The sequence below is a fragment of the Benincasa hispida genome, unplaced genomic scaffold (assembly GCF_027475165.1).
Source record: "Benincasa hispida cultivar pf3 unplaced genomic scaffold, pf3_genome.v1.1 HicScf19, whole genome shotgun sequence".
NCBI lineage: Eukaryota > Viridiplantae > Streptophyta > Magnoliopsida > Cucurbitales > Cucurbitaceae > Benincasa > Benincasa hispida.
In genome coordinates, this window is record NW_028326261.1 from 11,482 (window position 1) to 20,415 (window position 8,934).

General features: G+C 35.1%; 1 pseudogene; it reads right to left on the bottom strand.

Annotated features, from left to right (window-relative positions):
* Window positions 1-1,115: 1,115 nt before the first annotated feature.
* Window positions 1,116-2,427, bottom strand: LOC150030470 (uncharacterized; annotated as a pseudogene).
* Between the last annotated feature and the right edge of the window lie 6,507 nt (window positions 2,428-8,934).

Genomic DNA, 8,934 nt, shown 5'->3' on the forward strand with positions numbered 1-8,934 from the left:
AAATTAAGTAATAAAAAGTTTAGGTAAAGTTATTGAAATCAAGAAATAAAATCATCGATATGTATACATGCTAATTAAAACTTTGTCAAATGACCATGCAACTGTACTACCGATTACATCTTCTATGTATGTCATTTATGAGTTTGGCCTCCATAAAAATGCATCATGTTTTATAGACAAGTCTACCCAAAGTCTCATTGCTTGTGGACCAAGGGGAACATGATGAACAAGAACTTTTGGGTCATTTAAAGATCATCAACCTTTAGCAACTACCTCTCTTGTACCACACCAATCTAGCAACTTGCACTTGCAAAGAGTGTTATTAATGTTAATACTCTAACAACAAGACAATATAAAAAACAATATATAACATAGTGAGAAACTTATGAAATTTTAGGTAGTTCAATAATCTACAAATAAAAAATAAGAATATATAGAAACAAATAATAAACACTTTACCGAAGGTGAAGATACCATTGGGTCAATAGCAACGTTGTTAATCAAGGGCTCATTTAAAGCATTAGAGAGATGTTCACTTGTATTTCCCTAAACTTAAAAGAATGAAAAGAAACAACGTAAAAATATTAAATAATAAGAAAACATTAACATAAACCCACATTGATTCTACTAGTTAGTAGCATACTTGAACTTTTAGTAGATGAGATATCAAAGATCTCATTTCAATCATCTCTCCCTCCATCTTCTTACACTTTTGTTCAAGTTAGCTATAACTCTCTCTTTGAGAAAATCGAGACAGTCCTCTAGCATGATCACAATCAAGACCAATAACTTTGCTTATTGCATTATTTTTTATATTAATTGAGGAAGTGTTTGTCCCTTCATTATAATTTTTTTTAATACGTTCCTAGCATTCCATCAATTAGAAAAACAAAAGTGGCCAAGGAAGAAAAAGTAAAAACAAAAAAAAAAAAGTAAATTTTCTAAATTATCTTAAAAAATTTGAGTTGTGATAACTGGCCTCCCCCTTCCCCTCCACCCCTTAAAAAAAAAAAAAAGCAACCTTAATGTAGACAGAACCTTCCACAAATCAATAGTTTACATATTACTAACTAGTTTAGGAGTCCACAAGACATTCAAAGATACATTTCAAACTTTCACATACTACTATCTTGCTTAGGAGTCTGCAGGACATTCAAAAAAATAAGTGAAACCTAACAATAACTATAACCACAATAAAACAAGTAGCTTCAAGTGATAACCTCGCCCTTCCCCTTCCCCAAACAAAAAATAAAAAACAACCACCTTAATACAAACACAACCTTCTAAAATTTTACATATTACTAACTAGTTTAGGAATCCACAAGACATTCAAAGATACATTTCAATCTTTCACATACTACTAACCACAATCAAATAAGTCCGTAAAATCACTCATGGATTGTATATTGGTTAGCTTAGATTTAGCATGTTCGTCCTCACTAGAAGCTACAAGAATTTTGGACACAAGTCGTGATTTTCCTGATCTCCACAACCTACCCATCTTTTGAAAAAGATAAGTTTTTTTCCAAACTTCCATCATATTATATATCAATTATAATAATATTTTGAATAATTAGAAATTTATACCACAAGATACATGATAAAAAAGATACTATAAATATTACTCAAAACTTCTAGTGGCTCTTTAAAAAATCCACTGGAAAAGTTGACACATTCATCTACTAAATAACATTCAACAATACATCCTTCCGGTCATGCTCGTTTTCTAACATATCCTTTAAACACCTTCATGTATCTAAGTCAATAAGTTGATCATAATTAGATAATGACATGAATTTGAAGTTATATATAATTATAAAAACACACTTCCTTTCAAATGGATACATTCAACGAAATTGAATGGGTCCACATAATCGAGCTTTACGTCCCAAATGAACAACGAAGTGCGTCATTATGTCGAAAAATGAAGGAGGAAAAAATCTTTCAAGAAGGCACAATATTTTGACAACTTCTTTTTCAATCTCTACCAACTGCTCTTTATCAATTATGCATTGACAAAGTCTATTGAAGATCAAACACAATCTCATTATTGTATTTCTTGGCCCTTTTGGTAGCAACCCTCTCAATGCTACAGGTAGAAGTTGTTGTATTAATACATGACAATCATGAGACGTCAATCCTATAATCTTGGAGTCATTGAGAGATATGCAGGTTTTGGATATTACAACTATATCCATCAGGCAACTTCAAGTTGTATAGTATTTTACAAAAAGATTGTTTCTCAGATTTGGAAAGTGTATGTGGGGCTGCAGGAAGGTATATTTGATTTCCTTTCTATTGTAGATGTAAACCAACTCTTATGTCCATTACCTCCAAGTATTTTCGTGAATTCACTCCTTTAGTTTTCTTGTCAATACATAATAAAGTCCCCATAATGCTCTCGCAAACATTCTGTTGGACATGCATGACATCAACTTTATGGCATAACACTAGCTCCTATTTCAAGATGAATAGAATAAATAGTTAGTTGAAGCAATGTTTACTTTCTCATAATGTAACAACTCAAATTTGTACGCATACACTACAGGAAATTAAATGTCAAATGTTAAGCAGGAAGAAATTTTATTTAAGAGGGTAGTAAATGTAATACCCTAACCTTAATTTAGAAAGCAAGAAAACAAATAAACTTAATAGAAAAATCGGGTGGAAATTTAGAATTGGAAAAAATAAGAAATTTATTAATTATCCAAAAATAATGAATAAGGGGGTAGAATCAGAGAGGATTAATTAGAAGTTGGAGAGAGCGAGATTCTCGGCGAGAAAGTGTCTGGTGAGAGAGCAAGATTGGAGAGAAATATTGGAGAGAAACCTGAAGAGAGCGAGATTGGAGAGAAAATTGGAGAGAGCGAGATTCCCAGCGAGAAATCTGAAGAGAGCAAGAGCCACGAGAGTAAACCAGCGAGAAAGCTGGAGAGAGCGAGAGCCACGAGAGTAAACTAGCGAGAAATCTGTAGAGAGCGAGAGCCACGAGAGCCAAACCAGTGAGAAAGCTGGAGAGAGCGAGATTTGGACAGAAGTATGGATTATGCATTGAATTTGGCCACAATCTTATAGATTATACATGGAGAACCCTAAAATTGAATACAAACAAAGGTTGATGACGTAAGGGCAAACGTTAGCCAAAATTAGGTGTCTTATTAAGAGAAATTCTAAAACCAAAGTAATTTTAAAGAAGGCATTTGTAGGATGAGTTGTCACACAGAGAAGAGCTGGAAGCAGCTATAAATAAGAGGCTTTGGACTGGAAGTTAAACTCATTCTCAAACAAAACACAGTAGTAAAAATCGTTTGAAAAGGGGGTGAAGTAATTCTGTTAGTTAGAAGAAGGAGACGCGAGGGAAGTGCTGAACAAATTTTCTTCTGGTTTATGAAGGAAAACTCTACTGATTAAACCATAAGGAATAATAAGGAATAACTAGGATCGCAGTCAAGGTAAGTAGTTTATCTCACCCTCTCTTTAAGTGTTTCATGGTAGTGTACTTTTAATATGCTGCATAATTATGTTATTGTTATGTTGCATTACATGTTTAAAATAATTTTATCGACAAGGGACCCCATGCATTATGTTTGTTCACAACGATGAAATAAGATTAAATTTTAACTAGATAAAATTTATGCTTCTAAGGCTAATAGGGCATGTATGGTTACACCCCTCTAGACCTAATTCTATGTCAAGTTTATGCTAGGACTAACACGGTATGTATGGTTGCACCCTATAGTCCAATCTTACGTTTATGCTAATGGTTGATGTTGGATGCGACTCTGGCCCTACTGACTACATGACCTGCTAATCATCAGATGGGTTAGTTTCCGCTTAAGTCCCCATCTTCCTACCAGGGCGGAGAAAATTACGTTAGAAGCAAAACCGACCATCACATGTTATTATATGTTTTCGGTCCCAATCTCATGTTTTCAAGACATGTTGCATGTGATTGTGAATTTGGTCACTACCCTATGTGAGAACTACTTACTCGGTATATTATATACTCATCCTATTTTGACAGACTTTATAGGTAAGGACACAACATAGGTGGCAGAACTGGACGTCGCTCAAATGGCCAACCATCAAGCTCACTATCAAAGGCATATGCATTTTAATATCACTACACTAATGTATTATGGATCCTGGTGTTTTGTAAAATAAAATTTTTATATATTTTTCTACCTAATTGATAAAATCTTAGATATGTTCTTTTGAGATTTTTACCGAAACTCATCTCATGATAGAAAATTCTAAGTATGCATGTCGTAACGGTCGGACCATAATATATAAGGATCCGGTCGTTAAACATAATCCCTAAACATAAGTATAATATAGCATAGTATATTAGGGAGATGATTTACCTTCCAATAAGGTAAGTCAAAGAAGATTGATTGTTTTTTCCACATTTCTTTGACTTTTGTATTTCACTTTCTCTTATTACACTATCCCCAACTATTTTTGAACTTCATAAGACGTAAATAAATCTTATTGCCACTCATAAACTTAACTGGCATACCTTCTTCTACTTTTCTATCAAACGAAGACTTCTTTCTTCTATATGGATGAGAAGATGGTAGAAATCGTCGATGCCCCATGTAGGAATTTTTTTTACTATTTTTTAACCAAAGTGCAAGATTTTTATCTCCACATGTAGAACACGTAGTTTTACCTTTTGTTGTGCACCCAACAAGATTTCCATATGCTGGAAAATCATTTATAGTCCACATGAGAACGACTTTTAAACTGAAAGACGTTTTGCTAACTACGTCATAACATGATACTCTTGCCCATAGTTCTTGTAAATCTTCATTAAGAGGTTGCAAAAAGATATCAATGTCATTACCAGGTTGTTTGGGGCCTGGAATTAGCAACGTCAACATTATATTTTCCTTTTTCATGCATAACCATGGAGGTAAATTGTATGTAACAAGTATTACTGGCCAACAATTATACCTGCTACTGTCACACCCCGCCCCAGATCACCCTCTTAGCCTAGAGAAGGGCATGACTGCAGCAGTTATCAACCCTTAGGCTGACACTTACTGCCTAAAAACTCTTGCATAACAACTCTGATACCAAATACAAATTATATGCAACTGGATAGCTATAGGCCCACAATTTATTAACTTAGAAACTTAATATGTTTAGAGTATTTGCAACATTAGATTTACAAGTCCCAAAACCAACAAACCCTAGTCCCTATATGAACAATAGTAACATGTGTACAATATTAGCTATAATTACCTAGAAAACGGTTACAAGTCTTTTGTTCCTTTAGTGGCAAAGCAGATACTGAGCTGTCTTCAGAGGATTTGACCGCTACCTGTGGGGGGGAAAAACAAAAACATTTGAAAATGGGGTGAGCTTACGCCTAGTGAGTGATCGAGAAAACTTAGTAAATTCCCATGCATAATTTCAGAAAATAGTTTTATCTAAAATATAAACTTTTGCAGCATAAATATTTTCCGAGCGTAAATTATATAAAACTGTTTTAAACATGAAACAGTAAAATAATTTCTCAAATCAAAGTACTGTATAACTGGTAAAATAATCCTAACACCAACTACTAGTCCAGAGAGAACCCTTTTGCTCAATCTTTGATGTTATTCACCTATAGCCACACTAAGTACCTTAACACATTAGGTACTACTGCTCAAATACCTTCTCCTTGTACTTCAGTATCGAGCTACTAGAATACCTTCTCCAACGTACTTCAGTATCCTGTTGGCTTGGTACTTTCTCAAACGTACTTCAGTACCAATAGATACCTTTTCCTTGTACTTCAGTATCTAGTTGGGTGGATGCCTTCTCCTTGTACTTCGGCATTGCATTTTACCAAAACTATTTATAAACAACTTTTCTCTTTAAAGTATGTACAGTATAACACATATACAACATGGCTTTAAATATGGTAATGCATGCTGGATAAAATCAATACATATACATATGTAAATAGTTTTTCAACAATATGCATGCCTTCAAATCACAATTCAAACTTGTTTAGAAACCACTTTATAAGACTAGTAGGCATGAGAATTATTTTCGCAAACATGCTTTCTGTAAAACGTTTGTAATCAAAACAGTTTAAAAACGTTTTAGTTCGAAAACATTTTAGCCACTCACCTCGATTTCTTAGGAACTTTTCACTCTAGTAGCTCCTCGGGTCCCTTTTTCACCCCTAGAATTCAAATTCAAATTTCAACTTAGATTACTTATAGTTCGGAACCTTATTTAGAAATACTTCCTTCAACAAACTTATTCTAAAATGTCTTAGGAATCTTACCCTAAAGTTTCAGCTCATAATTCTTCGTGGTTTGGCCGGAATCTCAAAATATTCAAGACTGGCTCAGACCGATCCGACAGTCTGACCCTTCTGCCTTCTTCTCAACCTCTAGCTCAGTTCTTTAGATAAGTAGATTGTGCTCTGCTTGTCATAATATATTCTCACCTTTGTTTGTGTAATGCCGAAATCGTTTAATAAACCTTTCAACCATAAACCTTTTTTCATAGCCTCAAACAGTGCTATAAACTCAACCTTTGTTGTGGAAAGGGCCACAATAGACTGTAACTAGCCTTCCAACTTATCAAATTGTTTCCCCATAGGAAAACATAGCCTGATAGTAAACGCCTCCTATCCAAATCCCCTGCATAATCAACATCAACATAACCATACATTTCATCAATGGAAGGATCATTCTGTCTATATAAGATCCTTATATTATTTGATGAACAGAGATACCTCAGTATACATTTGACTACTTCCCAATGTTATTTACCAGGATTTGCCATGTCCTACTAACCAAACTTGTAGTATTATTTGTAGCTGAGAGCTTGAAATCTCACTACTTTGGAATAGAGAACAACCTTTATATGGTTTATGAGATCTTCATCTGTGCTTTTAGGATTATTTGTAGCTGAGAGCTTGAAATGAGGTGCAAGTGGAGTGTCAACTAGTTTAGCACCTTCTATTTTGAACCTCTGTAATATTTTCCCCAGTATTCTGATTGACATACATACAATCTATCATGTCTTCTATCTCTTTCAATCTCAATGCCTAGAATCCTTCTAGATTCCCCTAGGTCTTTCATATCAAACTCTTTCTTTATAAGCGTCTTAACCTACCTCACCTATTCTTTGGAACTTCCAGCTAGCAGCATATCATCTACAAAAAGGAATAGATAAACTGGTTCCTTGAAGCTTTTAGAGTTTGTACACACACACCAATGATAGGAACTTCTCTTGAATCCCATTTTGGAGATTACTTCATCAAATATCTCATACCAACACCTTGGTGACTGCTTTGGATAGACTTGTTTAGTAGGCACACCAAGTCTTCTTCTCCTTTCTTCACATACCCTTGAGGTTGCTTCATGTAAATAGTCTCATTTAACAATCCATGTAAGAAAGCTATCTTCACATCCACTTGGTCTAACTCCAAGTTCTTTTGTAGTGAAGAAAGAGAGGAGTAGCCTAATGGATGTATGTTTCACCACTGGAGAGAAGACCTCAGTGTAATTAATACCTTCTTTTTGTGTGAACCCTTTAGCAACTATGCCTTGAATCTAGACTTTTGAACCCTGTAATTTCTTCTTTAAATTTGTAAATCTACTTAGATGAAATAGGTTTGCACCCTTTAGGCAATGGTACTAGTTACCAGGTATCATTTTGGTTGAGGGACCTCATTTCATCATTCATTGCCTAAATGCACTGTCTAGCATCAAGGCTGTTAGTTGCTTCCCCAAAACTAGTTGGTTCATTGTCGCTTAATGAAATGGGAGCACTTAAAGCAACACTAGCAAAGTCAAATTCTTGATATTTTGTAGGAGGTACAATGGTTCTTCTAGTTCCATCTCTTGCTAAGAAATAATTCTGTAAATTTCCATGTGTCTCTAGTTGTTCTCATGACACAAGGTCACTAGTCTTAGCAGTGTCATCACCTTCAACATCTAGATTCTGAGAAGAAGAAGAATCTCCTTTATTATTTTAAGGCTCCAACTCAAACTTTGTGCTACTAGTTTTTGACATAGATGTTGATGGTAGCTCGGACATCATAAAAATTCCATTTTCTCTGAACACAAAATATCTACTATTAACACATCTCTTCTCAACAGGATGTCATAGTCTATAACCCTTCACTCCCAGTTTAAAGCCTAGAAACATGCATTTGACAGCCCTAAGTTTCAACTTACCTTGGCTTTGATGCACATAGCCTACACATCCAAACACCTTCAAGTGTTCCAGCTTGGGAGGCTGTCCTGGCCATCTTCTTTTGGAGTTTTTAGCTCCATGGACTGGGCACCTATTTAGAGTGTAGATTGTGCAGAAAACATCTTCAGCTCAATACTTCTCAGGCAAAAGTGCATTGGACAGCTGACATCTAACCCTTTCAAGCATTGTTCTGTCCAATCTTTCAGCAACTCCATTTTGTTGAGGTATATACCTCACTGTTCTATGCCTCACAATACCATTTTCCCTGCAAAACAAGTTAAACTCCTCTCCATAAAACTCTAAACCATTGTCAGTTCTCAAATGTCTAATATGTTTAGAGGGTTGCTTTTCAATCAAGGTCTTCCATTCTTTGAATCTACTGAACACTTCATCTTTGGCATTTAGAAAGTAAACCCAACTCTTCCTTGAGTAATCATCAACAAAGAAAAGAAAGTATCCTGCTCCACTTAGTGAAGGAGAGTGAGCTAGCCCCCGTAAGTCAGAATGCACATATTCAGGTATCTTCTTGAAGGTGTGCTGTCCTTTAGAGAAGCCTTACCTTGTTGCTTTGTCAAGTATGCAACGTTCACAAAACTTCAAGCTGTCTCCAAAACCTTTTGGAAGAACCCTCTATTTTGAGAGAACTTGCAACCCTCTCACACTAATATGAGATAGCCTTTTCTATGCAATCGTTCACAAAACTTCAAGCTGTCTCCAACACCT